Source organism: Moschus berezovskii, chromosome 9 (genome assembly GCF_049115385.1).
Source record: "Moschus berezovskii isolate FMDL1 chromosome 9, NW_MosBer_1.0, whole genome shotgun sequence".
NCBI classification, from domain to species: domain Eukaryota; kingdom Metazoa; phylum Chordata; class Mammalia; order Artiodactyla; family Moschidae; genus Moschus; species Moschus berezovskii.
Window position 1 is genome coordinate 58,826,027 of NC_142468.1, and position 13,875 is coordinate 58,839,901.

The 13,875-nt window shown below is 39.2% G+C and overlaps 1 protein-coding gene and 1 pseudogene across 6 annotated transcripts in view; one reads left to right on the plus strand and one right to left on the minus strand.

Moving 5' to 3' along the window:
• Positions 1–13,875, plus strand: part of ZNF609 (zinc finger protein 609) — a 203,706-nt gene that overhangs the window by 10,186 nt on the left and 179,645 nt on the right. The gene's annotated exons all lie outside the window — the stretch shown is intronic.
• LOC129562521 (ribulose-phosphate 3-epimerase-like) lies at positions 7,103–7,704 on the minus strand (annotated as a pseudogene).

A 13,875-nucleotide genomic window follows, 5' to 3' on the forward strand; every position in this document is an offset into this window, starting at 1 on the left:
CTATCAGCGAGCAAAATAGGCAAAAAATGCCAATCCCATGGATCTTATCTTTTAACAAAAGGAAATAGAAATAAGCATAATTAATAATTATGTAGTATAAAGAGGGTGATAATTGATGTGGGAAAAAGAACAGAGTAAGGAGGGTTAGTAGTGTAGAGGAGGGATAGATGAAGGAGATAGGAAGCTTGCAGGTTTAAATAAGATGATCAGAGTCGGCATCTTTTGAGAAATACGGTGCAAGTGTGTTACTGGGTTGTTAGGCACTTCCCTGGGATTGCTGAATGTTCTGCCCAGAAGAGAGAAAGAGGCACTGTCTGTAGTTGTTCCAAAGGGTCTAGCTGACAGTGAGGGGGAAGTATGTTCTTTTTTCCTGGCTGCCCCTCTGGCTGGCATTCCTGGAAGTTAATCATGGTGAAAATTGCAGTCATGTCTGGAAGACAGCAGGGGTAGAACAGAAGGCCTTATAGCCAGTTTCCCTGAGGAGTGGTATTTGAGCCTTGGGTGCCTAAGTAATAGGTGAGTTAGGCCTCTGAATTTTCTCCTTCCTCAAAGGGAAAAGCCCAATATCATGATAGTCCCTCTTTCTAGTGAGGTCTCAGCAACTCTGGGGGTTGGGGTAGCTCATTAAAAATAAGCTTTCAGGGACTATACACTTTGCTTCCAGCCTAAAATTTTAATTTTGAGGTTTGTGTTATTTTGATTTCCTCTCAATGCATAGCTGGCTTTGTTCTGGAAGTCTCAGTACCTGATTCATCAGCCTGAGGGTGAAGATGTCTTGTGATGTCTAGCTGCTCTCTTGTTTGACTTGTGTTTTGTAAATTTTCTTATAGTTCCCTTGCTTGCTCTTTCCTAACCCTTCTACTATTTCATTATTTTTCCTGTTACCTCTTCTCTTTTTTCTTTACATGAAGCTGATAGGCAGCAAAAATCCCTTAGGCCAGACTGGCTGTTTGGTAATTGACTGGAAGCCAAAATTCCTACCTAATGTGTAGAGATGTAGTCTTATTTCTATCCTTGGGTTATGTAAAATGCTCCTTGTGAACATCAAGCTCTCAGCCTGTTTGTTATACTGTATGCCATTTGAGCTAGCTGAGAGGTGCAGGGTACCTGTACACCCTATTTTTAGTTATTTATATCATCAACTTGTGTGGTTGCAATATATAAGGAGGCCTATTTGCCATTCTCTAAAAATGTGCTATTTTTGATATAAAATTTTAGAAGAAAGGTTCTTAATGAACTTGGGATTGATGCTTAAGAAAAATCTGTTACTTATAGGCAGAGAGGGTCCTGGACAGATATCACATTGCTTTTCTTTGTCAGGATTTGCTACATGTCAGACTTGACGTCATAGACTCTCACCACATACGCTCAAGCGGTACAGTACTATATGACTGATATTGTGAATGTTAAAGCCGGTGGCTGTTAATTCGTTATGTCATTATTTTTCTGTAGTGGTTAAAAAGGTCTCAGTTTAACGACCAAGTAGTTTTGCTTTATTAGTAGAAATGCTTTTAACATAGTTTAGTTTGCTAGTGATAGTTGTTTGTTTTCAGTAGTATTGTTTCTGGGGTTTGTATTAGCAGGCCCTTATAGTCCTAACAGAGCTAGAAGTCTGGCAGTGTTTGTTTTCAGATGAGTTCAGTAACACCATCTGACAGAGAGGGAAATGCAGGACAGTGTCTGGTAATATTTTTTTTTCTTATGGAGCCTTTCTATAAAAAAAAAAATTCAGTTTTAACAAGATCACATTGAGGTAGGTAATATAACAGTGAAGTGACATTTTCTTCCAGCAACAAGTCTATAATATATTTTACCTGAATTTGTGATCGGAAGCATTAGATTTATTTAGAAATGTTGCATAAACATGACGAGTGCCATTTCTGTCATCCTTATATAATTTTTTTCCTTCTCCTTTCTTGGTAGGCAAAATAATGATAAACAGTGATTTAATTCACATCTCAGATACTTGATGGAAGGAAACAAATTGTTGAAGTGTTGTGCACTTCATAGGGATGATACAGGCAACAAGGGATTACATTTTTATAGTTGGTGATGGACAGGGAGGCCTGGCGTGCTGTGATTCATGGTGTCGCAAAGAGTCGGACACGACTGAGCGACTGAACTGAAGGATCGAAATCCTCACTTAAATAAAAATGTCATAATCATAATCAAAATAATGTGACTGAGTTGAAACTATTAAAGGAGAAGCTACAAAATTAGGCCAGATAATAATAATGTGGGGTTTATTTACTCTTCATAGATTGGTTAACTACTTTATTAAGAGCAAATTTAAAGATATGGTTTTGAGTAAGGTAAACTTCTTTGCACAGTTGGCAGTTTTAGATCCTATAGAGCAAAGAAATAAACAGGATTTTTGCTTTGAGGAACAAACAAGAATTGAGAAAGGTTTCTGTAGGTCAACACTGTTTAAGATAAATCATATTTTGATGAAGCTCAGCCTTCTTCAGGGAGAGGAAGAATAAAATCTATCCTGTGGGGGTTCATTTTTAAGAAATTGAGCTGCAATAAAGTATGTACAGTAGGAAAAGTGGAAAGATTTCAAATAGCAAATAACCCACTGAAAGTTTAAAGACTTAAAAACCATTTTATTAGAAAGCAAGGGATCAAAAGCACCATACAAAACAGATGGTCATTTGTCATAGTCTCAGAAGCTGTGGAGAGGAGAAAAGCATCTTTAAAAAAAACTTAAAAACATTTTCAGTCAAGACCGAAGAAACCCACAAAGTGATGATGGTTAGTCATGCGTGCTGCCTAGAAATTTTAGGTGAAAGAAGAAAAAGATGTTGAATTAGTTAAGTTGTTTGCTAAACTGATGGTAAGAGTTTTTGTCTTTGCTTTTTTAAGAAGACCGCTAGAAAATTGGTAAGACTACTCAATCATGGTGTGAAAGATCCATTCAGGGATGAAGAGGTTGGAGAATTCTCACTTCTGTTTTTCCCTCTTTCCAAGCAGTTTAAAGCTTCTGGTCAAATGATGATAAACTTAACTTTAAAAAATAAGAAATTAGGACATGAATTAATCTCTTCTAATGCATATAAAGTACAGAAAAATGTATAGAAGTTCCAGAAGTTATTCCGGAAGTGGTAATATTTAGTTAGTCGTTCCAACACATTTTTTTCCCCTAGCTGCCTAACTTTTCTGGATCAGATCTATCTACCCTAGAATTGAGGAAAAAATTCAAGGATAAACTGCAACTCTTAGTGAAAGTACATCACTTCATGATCATTACACAAAGGGACTGGAGTAGATTTCACCATGAGGACGGTTTGGAGGTGGAGGGAATAAAATCTATATTAGAAAGTTGATAAAATGTAAATTAAAGATTGAGATGACTTGGTAGCATTAATATAACTTACTGGGGCCAAGGCAGTGGGTTAGTTTACGTAAAGAGAAGTCACATATGACAAATCATTGACAGTTGTGTGTGGGCAGAGTGGTTACCAGTGGACATCGTTTAGTTTTATTAAAGTCAGGCCAAGGCTGTTTAAAAACTTTAGCCTTGGAATGGGAGAATATGTTTTGTTTTGTATTAGTAAACTGACTTTCTGACAGTAATCACATCCATGTAGGCCTACAGTTCCTTCTCTGCAGTTCTAAAACCCCCAAATTCTGAAAGCTGTTAAGTGTTTTTTTTTAAGGTAGGCACAAACCTGACTTCAGCTAATGAGGCTATTTATGGCTGTTTTCATTGTTGTTTGTTCTGTTTCAAATAAATATTTATTCATTTTGTTGTAAGAATATTAATGAGTTTGATGTCAGGGTGCTATTCCAGTTTCTACTGAGAGTATTACACTGTATGGTATATTAATTATCTCAGCTTTTTATAGGTAAAATAACAGAGGCTCAGATAAGTGCAGTGACTTGCCCAAGATTCTTAAAAATCTACAAGGAGGGTAAGACTAGAAGTGAGCTTTTCCTGCCTCCTCCTTTGTTTTTTCCACTGCACTGTGCTGGTTTCTCATGATATTACCTCCAGAAATTATCTCAATGATAAGTTCTTCTAGGTGGAAGAGTTTAAGCAGAGACACTCATTTTATTTGACAGTTTAATAAATGTTTTACAAAAGTGACATATTCAGGTTTTCTCATGACACTAAGCTCTTTCAAGTGCTTAGGTTCCCAAATTGTTTAAGATTATACATCCAAAGTATCTTGACTGTGTGGGAGGGATGAAAACTCAAAGATGAGCTTCAGTGTGGATAGTATTACATTAAAAGGAGGCAGAAAGTCCAAACTACTTTGCTAGCATGAGTATTCCTAGAGGAGACTGGAAATCTTGGTAAGCTATTCCTTGAAAAATTAGTTCAGTGTGCTGCCAGGGTAAAGCTAGGCATCATTAGGAAGAGAACTAAAGAAAGATAAAAATAAACTTCACCCTGTGCAAAACCAAGTTTTGTCCATGTTTGTGATATCGCCCCTTCTTTTCATCCCTAAGAAATATGTATCAGAACTGGAGACCAAATGAAGTGAAGGCTTTAATGAAAACATGTAAAATGATTTTTAAAAAATCCAGTTTTTAAAGACAGAGGGAATATTATCAGACTCCATCAAGCGATGAGAAGAACTTGTTCACTAGTTCTTAGGATCTGTATTAGATAGAGAGCACCTTTTCAAATTAGAAATAAATTTAGCTTAATTACTGGGTTGCTCTTATCAATAGTAAATAAATAAAATTTGTTAACACTCGAGGTAGTAGAAATTATAAATAGGGTCTAGAAGGATTTTTTTGGTGTGTTTTTTTTTTTAATTAAAACTTTTAAGATAATTGTAGGAGTCTCATGCATTTGTTGGAGAAGACAATGGCAAGCCACTCCAGTACTCTTGCCTATAAAATCCCATGGATGGAGCAGCCTTGTAGGCTTCAGTCCATGGAGTCGCTAAGGGTTGGACACGACTGAGCGACTTCAGTTTCACTTTTCACTTTCCACTTTCACACATTGGAGAAGGAAATGGCAACCCACTCCAGTGTTCTTGCCTGGAGAATTCCAGGGACAGGGGAGCCTGGTGGGCTTCCATCTATGGGGTCACACAGAGTCGGACACGACTGAAGTGACTTAGCAGCAGCAGCAGCAGCATGCATTTGTAAGGATAATACAGAGGGATCCTTTGTACCCTTTACCAGTTTCCCCCGGTGGTAATGTCATGCAAATATAGAACAATATCATTCCCAGATATTGACATTGATACAATCTACCCAGGTTGTTTAGATTTCCCTAGTTTTATTTGTATCCACTTATGAGTGTGTGGATTTGTGTTAGTCACTCAGTTGTGCCCAACTCTGTGACCCCATGGACTGTAGCCCATTAGGCTCCTCTGTCCATGGAATTCTCCAGGCAAGAATACTGGAGTGGGTGCCATTGCCTTCTCCAGGGGATCTTGCCAATCCAGGGATCAAACCTAGGTCTCCTGCATTGCAGGCAGATTCTTTACAGTCTGAGCCATCAGGGAATTCCCACAACAGTCAAGATACAGAACAGTTTCATCACCACAAAGGTACCTCACATTGCCCTTTTATACCTGCTTCACTCCTGCCTCTCATAAGATTTTTGATAAATTATTGGATTAATATGTTTCATAACTTGTAAGGAAATCCAGGAATATTTGGAGAAGTATATATTTTTATAATATTATGTTTAAATATTTTATTTATCAGATTAATTGTTGTCATTCTGTTGCTAAAGTGGTGTCCGACTCTTTGTGACTGCAGACTCTTTGCGACTCCCATGGTCTGCAGCACACTAGGCTCCCCTGTGCTCTACTATCTCCCAGAGTTTGCTCAAAATCACGTCCATTGAGTTGGTGATGCTGTCTAACCATCTTATCCTCTGCCGCCCTCTTCTCCTTTTGTCTTCAATCTTTCCCAGCGTCAGGGTCTTTTCCAATGCGTTGGCTCTTGGCATCAGGTGGCCAAAGTATTGGAGCTTCAGCTTCAGCAACAGTCCTTCCAATGAATATTCAGGGTTGATTTCCTTTAGGATCGACTGATTTGATCTCCTTGCAGTCCCAGGGACTCACCACAATTCAAAAGCATTAATTCTTCGCCTCTCAGCTTTCCTTATGGACCAACTCTGTCGTACATGACTGCTGGAAAAACCATAACTTTGACTATACAGGCCTTTGGCAGCAAGGTGATGTCTCTGCTTTTTAATACACTGTCTAGGTTTGTCATCGCTTTCTTCAAAGGAGCAAGCATCTTTTAATTTCGTGGCGCAGTGCTTTTGGATACCAAGAAAATAAAAGCTGTCACTGCTTCCACTTTTTCCCTTTCTATTTTGCCATGAAATGATGAGACCGGATGCTGTGATCTTAGTTTTATGAATGTTGAGTTTCTAGCCAGCTTTTTCACTCTCCTCTCATACCCTCATCAAGATGCTCTTTAGTTGTTCACTTTCTGCCATTAAAGTGGCATAATCTGCATTATCAGATTAATACATACACTTTTTTGTTTTTGTCCTCCCATGAGCTTTATATTAAAGGTCAAATATTGCTTTTAATGAAAATCTGTAATCCACTATTTTTTTTCATAGTACACTTTTTTATGTATCAAATATAAGGTACATAAGTGATAATAAATGTTTTTGAAGCTGGGAAAGTAGGTATGCCATTCCCAGTCAGATGTAAACTTAGTTATCACATACATAAATCTAAAATGACATGAAACAGAAAAAATGGAAGAACTTCCTTTGCTTTCTGAAAACAGCCAAGAAACCAAAGAAAATTATTTTTAAAAATTCAGTGAAAAATTTTTTTTCATAGTAGCCAACATGCCTTCCTTAGGCATTAAGAGATATTTCTGTTCATAACCTTAATACAGCCATATTTTTACTCTTTATGAAAATCAAGTGACCTAGTAAAAATGGCCTTTTACCACACTAATCTTTCAATTCCATCACTAAAAATGAAGTTATACTGACCAATTTCTAACCTCTTAGAACATTCTGCGTAATGAACTTTAGTCACTGGAATGAGTAATTGCCCAGAAAAGCAGCACTGTCTGAACTGTGATACAATTTGTAGTCAATATTCTTGTTTTCCAGTAAAAAGGAGATCTCATAAGAAGAAACACTGGGCTCCTTGTGGTTTCATTGATCAAGGGAACGTTTCTGATCTGCTTCTGAGCAAGCATTTCTTAATAGGTTGATCACCGATCTGGGGTCTTGACTTCTCATAATGACACTGCCAGACATGATCATGTTAGCTTCTGCCTTTGTCATCATATCTTCCATGAATTTCTGCCCTCCAAACCCAGGTTCTACTGTCATAATCAGTGATATATCTATCTGATTAGCCCATGGTGCCAAATACTCAACTGTAGTTCTGGTTTGATCGCAGTGCCATCCTTCATTCTGTTCTCCTGTGTGTCTTTGATCAAAGCTCCTGGGTTCTCAGTAGCCTCGAGATGAAAGATATATTAATTGGCTCCTGCTATAGCCATTGGTTTTGCCCACTTTTCTGGCCTGGACACCTTCATGTACATGTCAAAGAAAGGGTCCTGGTCTAGCTGCTTTTGGAGGCTTTCTACCACAGGATGACGAAAGGTGATGTTGAGAGCAAAATGCCCGCCTGCCTGTTACATCCAGGTGCAGATAATCGACCTCAGAGTCCAGCAGCTGGAGGCACCTGGCCCCTAAACTGGCCACATCACTGTTGAGGATGGACAAGCCGGTTTATAGCCAGATGCCATGGTGCTGTTTCTCTAGAGCAAGTTACTGCTCAAGAGCCCCAGCTAGATGAAGGCACCTTACCCCAATTGGCCATGCCATTTTTAGTCATCCACTATTTACCCCTTCCCATCACCAAGTCTCACTCCCAGTGGGCAACTGCTTTAGGATTTTCAGTCTTTTTCTTGTATTTACTTCTGTATTTCTAACAAATAATCTGCTATCCTATTGTGCTCTCCTTATCAAATCAAATTTTTGCTTTTATCAGTATCCATTATTTATTAAGTAAATATTTATTATTGAGCTATTTAGTATACTACTATGTTTTCTTATGTAACTTATGTTTTTTTTCCCCAGGGTTTAATATCATTAGTAACCTTAGTGTTTTTAGTTTGTTACTATAATTCATTCAGACTCTCCAACAGATCTATAAATCTCCTCACAATATAGTGAAGCACAGGGTAATCCTTAAATGTAGTTTCTTTCCTTCTTCCCTTTCTTTTCTAAATATCCTAACCTGTGAAGACTACTGGCCTGATTCCTGTTTACTGTGATCACATAAAATGCTATTTTAGGAGCAGGACCATGATCCAGTAGTATAGTACTTTTATTCATAGGTGTATGATTTTACCTTTTTTAAAAAAGATAATGTGCATATGATAAAGTGCATTGAGTATACCGGTCTTCAGTGCATAACTCAGTTTTGCATGTATATGTAGCCATATAACCACCATCCAGTTCAAGAATTAGAGTATCCAACACCTCACAAGTTTTCCTCATGCTTCTTCCCAGTCAGTAAACTCCTCTCAGAAGTGGCCATTTTTCTGACTTCTGTCCTCCTGGATTCATAGGTGTTTAAACTGTGATGCCTCGGCAGTTTCAGTCTGATAGACTGTATCATACGTTTAAGTCTGAGGGCTGCCAGGGGTTGGCTATGTCCTGGTTTGTGGGCTAGCCCTATTTTGGGTAACACTCTGCATGGATGAGGCTGAAGGCTGAGAATATTCTGGACAGTCAGGCATTTTAAGAAATGTGAGGACTAAATTGTTTTCTAACTTTTCCCCTAGACTCTTAATAAATTGTATCCTTTATCTGTATCTTAGAAGAAAGAGAAATCCACTCTCTGTTCTGATAAGTTTGAAGCCTGTTAGGTAATTGAGACAGTTTATAACTAGTGACAAATCAAGCTCAAGTAGGAATGAAGAAGAGAAATGGCAGCCTTGGCACTGTTATGGTTCTGCCCACTGAGGAAAGCAGTGTTCATTCACTCATTTATTGACCAAAATATTTATTGAGGGCATACTGTGACCCAAACCCTGTTATTAGGATATATGATGAACAAAAGAGACACAGCATCTTGCTCTCAGGTGCATGCAGTCAGGTGGAAGAAACAAATGTTAATCAGATCGCTGCCCTGGGAGGCACGGTGTGAGCAGGGAATGTCTGAGGTAAACGCCATGAGGCGGTAACGTGGGTGTGGGGTGCAGAGGACAGAGTGTGTCCATGAGAGACGGCTGGAGAAGTCAGTCTGGCTTAGACATCCTAAAGGATGTGTGTGTGGATCCCTCTATTTTTATGGTCAGGCTGACAGTGTAGATACTATCTTTTGATAGAGAAGTTTTATGTACGCTTTAGAGTTACTGTAGGATAGTAGTTAAGAGATTTAGGAAGGGAGATGAGGCCTAGAATATTAAAATGAAGGTAATTCCTCATGTTTCCTGAAAAATGCCTGAGTTTTTTCCTTTTCGCTCATTCCTATGAGCTCGACCCATAGTATTCCCTGTTTTAGAGGTGAGGAGACTGAGCCATAGAAAAAAGCTTTGCCACAACAGTTCTGTGTGGAGGGCCAGTTTCTTAAATCTCCTGATTCCTAAGCTAACTCCACTTTTTTCTTGAGAATTTGACATCACCTCTTTGGTATATAAAGTTTATCTCTGGGGAAAAGAAGTGAATTATAAAGGGTTACAGAGCCCGTCTGTTGTTCGGAGAGGGAGGATGGTAAAGCTTTATCGTCTGCTTTAGATGATCTTTGCCTTCTGCTTCTTGGCCTACTTACACATAGGCCTTAGTAAGGGTTTTCTCTGTGAATCAGTTCCACCAGTGAATCCCTGTAGGGTTGGGACTGAATTATTTGCATTTTTAGTATGTTATTTAGCCTATTTGAAATGTATGCTGGTACTAAGCAGTACTGACAAACACTAAGGCTCTAAACCTGAGCCCTGTTGAATAGCTTTGTCTAGTGGAAGTGTCAGTTGATTATGTGAAATGAAACAGGTCAAGCCTCATAGTCTTTGTATGAGAATAGCAGCCTGTGAAGACCATAAAACTATTCATGATATGCAGCATATAAACACTGAGGGACTGAGAGATGCTACACTTTTGCTCTTCTGTCTTTAAGTGACACATGGTCAGAGGAGCTCTGCTGAATTGGACCCATCTTCTCAAACTGGCACTGTTAGTCTGTCTTTATTTAATTCCCATTGGAGATATAAACTAAGAGCTGTGGTACTGTGATACTTTAGGATATGACACAGTTCCTTTGTTACAGTAATGAATGTAATAAATTAAGGGAGATACCCAAAGGAAAGTTGATTATTTACCGTTAGAGCTCTAGTTGGAAATTCAGTTGATTAGTGAGGTCTAGTGTGGCAGGTAGAGAGGGAGATGCCTGTTCTTCCAGCTGGATAAGCTGAGTCACCACTGAGGGTTTACATGTTGTACTGGCCTCACCTGAGGTTGACCGAGTATGGTGTGATTTCAGGGTAGCATCTGAAATTCAGGGAAGATGGTATAGTTTGGTTTTCTTCTTGCAACTTTTGTTTTATCCCACTGATTTAGTGATAGTTTCCCAAGACGTCAAACCCTATGAACCTCACACAGTTTAGATTTGAAGGCCTGTCGGGGGTGGGGGTGGTTGGCTCAACAAACTAGTAGATTGGAACAGTTTGTAAAAGAGATAATCCAATCCAGATGTTAAAACCATGAACTTTGGGATTGGTACCTTGGCCCTGAGGGATTTTTGAAGCAAAATGGAGTCTTTCTGTCAGTCACTATAGTGTAGAGTTTCCTGAGCCACATCTGAAGGTACTCCTAGCCTCAATGGAAAACCAGAACAACTGAGTAGTTGAAAGAAGAAAGGATTGCCATTTTCTTTCATAAAACTCAAATGGATATCAGTACTACCTATAATTTAATTTGTAAAAGATTTTCAAATATTTATTTTTCCTTTATTTAAAATACTTTAGACCCCTGTACAGCTGTGAAGCAATCCTCTTTTAGTTGAGACCCTAGAACATTATGAGAATATTTGGGTCATTTTATTGAGTTGTCACATTTTTCAGATTTGGATCCTCATAATATGCTTAGAACCAAGATGGATTCTCCCTCCATTTTATAATAAGAAAATTAATATTTAATAAAGCAACTTGACTAACATCCTGGCTGGAGTCATTGGAAATTTGAGTCTGGAAATCACTTCTCTTGATTCTAAGCTCAGCTTTCTTTTTTTCTACACCATGCTGCCTTCCTGGAATTGAGCATAGCCTATTTTTCTTTGTCCATACAGCTTTTGGTGAGAATTAGTGTTCTTGCCTGGAGAATCCCATGGATGGGGGAACCTGGTGGGCTTCCGTCTATGGGGTCGCACAGAGTCGGACACGACTGAAGTGACTTCGCAGCAGCAGCTAGCTAAGACTGATCACCCTCACATCCAAATGTGTGTGACCTCTCTGGTCACAAGCAGATTATACTCACTCAAACACAACTGTCACTTGATCAGACCAAAGCCTGTGAGAAGATTAATCCAAAAACTGTAACAAGAGGGGAGGACAGTTAAATTTACAGTGAAACAGCACTGGACAATTTGCTACATAGACCAGATTCAGTTCAGTTCAGTTCAGTCGCCCAGTCGTGTCCAACTCTTTGTGACCCCATGAACCACAGCATGCCAGGCCTCCCTGTCCATCACCAACTCCCGGAGTTCACTCAAACTCATGTCCATTGAGTCGGTGATGCCATCCAGCCATCTCATTCTCTGTCGTCCCCGTCTCCTCCTACCCCCAATCTCTCCTAGCATCAGACTCTTTTCCAGTGAGTCAACTCATCCCATGAGGTGGCCAAAGTATTGCAGTTTCAGCTTTAGCATCAGTCCTTCCAATGAACACCCAGGATTGATCTCCTTTAGAATGGACTGGTTGGATCTCCTTGCAGTCCAAGGGACTCTCAAGAGTCTTCTCCAGCACCACAGTTCAAAAGCATCAATTCTTCGGCGATCAGCCTTCTTCACAGTCCAACTCTCACATCCATCCATGACCAATGGAAAAACCATAGCCTTGACTAGACGGACCTTGGTTGGCAAAGTAATGTCTCTGCTTTTTAATATGCTATCTAAATTGGTCATAACTTTCCTTCCAAGGAGTAAGCGTCTTTTAATTTCATAGACCAGATTAGCTATAGGTAATTGGCAGTTAAAGAGATCCTGTGTCTTTGAAGTCCTCTAGGATGGATATAGAGCTCTATCTAGCAGAAAAAGAAGTATTATTTTTCTTATTGTGTTTGGACATAAGTAGGGTCAACTGCTGTTTATGTCCTCTGGGCAGAGCCAGAGTCCTCTCATGAAGACTCTTTTCCCTATTCTTAGCCTGGAAGAGAGGCCTTGCTCATTACTGAGGTAGGGAGGTGGTGTGATCTATGGCATATGTCCTGATAAAAAGCAATTAATGACCTGAAATGTGTGATTACAAACCAGTCTGTGGGCTGGAAGTCAGAGATGGAGTTGGGTTCCAGAGAGGAAACGGGAATTTGAACATTTGTTGTTACAGATACAGGGAATGGGGAGTGATTGTCATGGCCTATTTTGGTCCCTTAGCTATAGCCACTCAGAGGAGAGTTCTTGATGATCAGGTGCAGAACAGAGTGCAATAGCAGTGGCAAATAATTCCAGAATTTGATACATAGGGAATTATAGTACAGTTAGGCAGAAGGAGACAAGAGAGGAAAATATATGCAGGAACTCCTGCAAGTTGGAAGTGCTTTGTGGTCTCTGTAAGGTATTGGTCCTCCCGATTCTGTACTTTCTCTGCCATGGAAGTAGCAGGTCAGTGCTTTTTATTTCCAGCTACCATGTTGGTTACCCTTCCTTCTGTGGTTAAACATCTCTGCAGTGACCTGTCAGAGAGTTGATTATTAGCTGCATAAAGCCAGGGATGCTGGAGAGAGCAGATGGAAAGTGGTTTGGCTGCTACAGCCAGACTGGTAAGAATCCTTGGCAGTTTTTCAGTATATCTTTGGAAAGGTACCATCAGAGTTACTATGAAGGCTGTTGGGTTTGGAAAGCTGAATTTCTGAAGAGTCACCTGGTTGAAAAGTGGTCCTTAACACACTCAGAAATAGGGCGGTGCTCTCTATAGAACATCAGGACCACTACCTATTGGTTCTCAGGATATGTTTTTTTTGTTTGCATTCTGGTCATTCAGAAATTCTAGGTAGTTTTCTAGTAGGGAAGGCACTTTTTGAAAGGTACATTAATAGAACTTCAGATTTGAAAAAGGCCCTGGGCATGTCCAGGCTACCCCTACCACACACTGAAGAATTCTTCATATAATTAGCTTGAAAGGAGAGGATGCTTTTTCTGATCACTGCTTTCAGTGGTAGAGATATGGCTTCATTAAGCATTGTGGGTCATTGTTGGGAATTTCAGATTATTACATTTTTTTCCCTGAACTAAACATTGTCTTTCTGTAACTTCTACTCATTGGTTCTGTTTATACTCTCAGCATCACAGAATAAGTTTCTCTTCCACATTGCAACCTTCATACCCATCTCCCTTCAGTTAACTCCTTTCCGTACTAAAGAATACCAGTTTCTAAGACCTTTTCTCTTATGAAATGGCTTCTTGAGGTTTTACAGTACTCTTGGCTATCTCTCCATTTCATGAATATCTCACAGAAGATGTGGAACCTGAAAATGAGCACAGACCATCAGATGTTCTTTTCATCTCCAGCTACTTTTTAAGAAGCACTTTTAAAAAAAATGTTAATGGCAATATTTCTGCTTACTAGAAAAACCAAAGCAATTTGCCACAACAATTTGGAATTGGGACAAAAAGAATTTGAGGAAGTCTTTTTTTTTTACTGATATTAAGGCTGTAGTTTTTGAGGTTCAACATTATTATAAGCATTGATTTTGCCTCATAT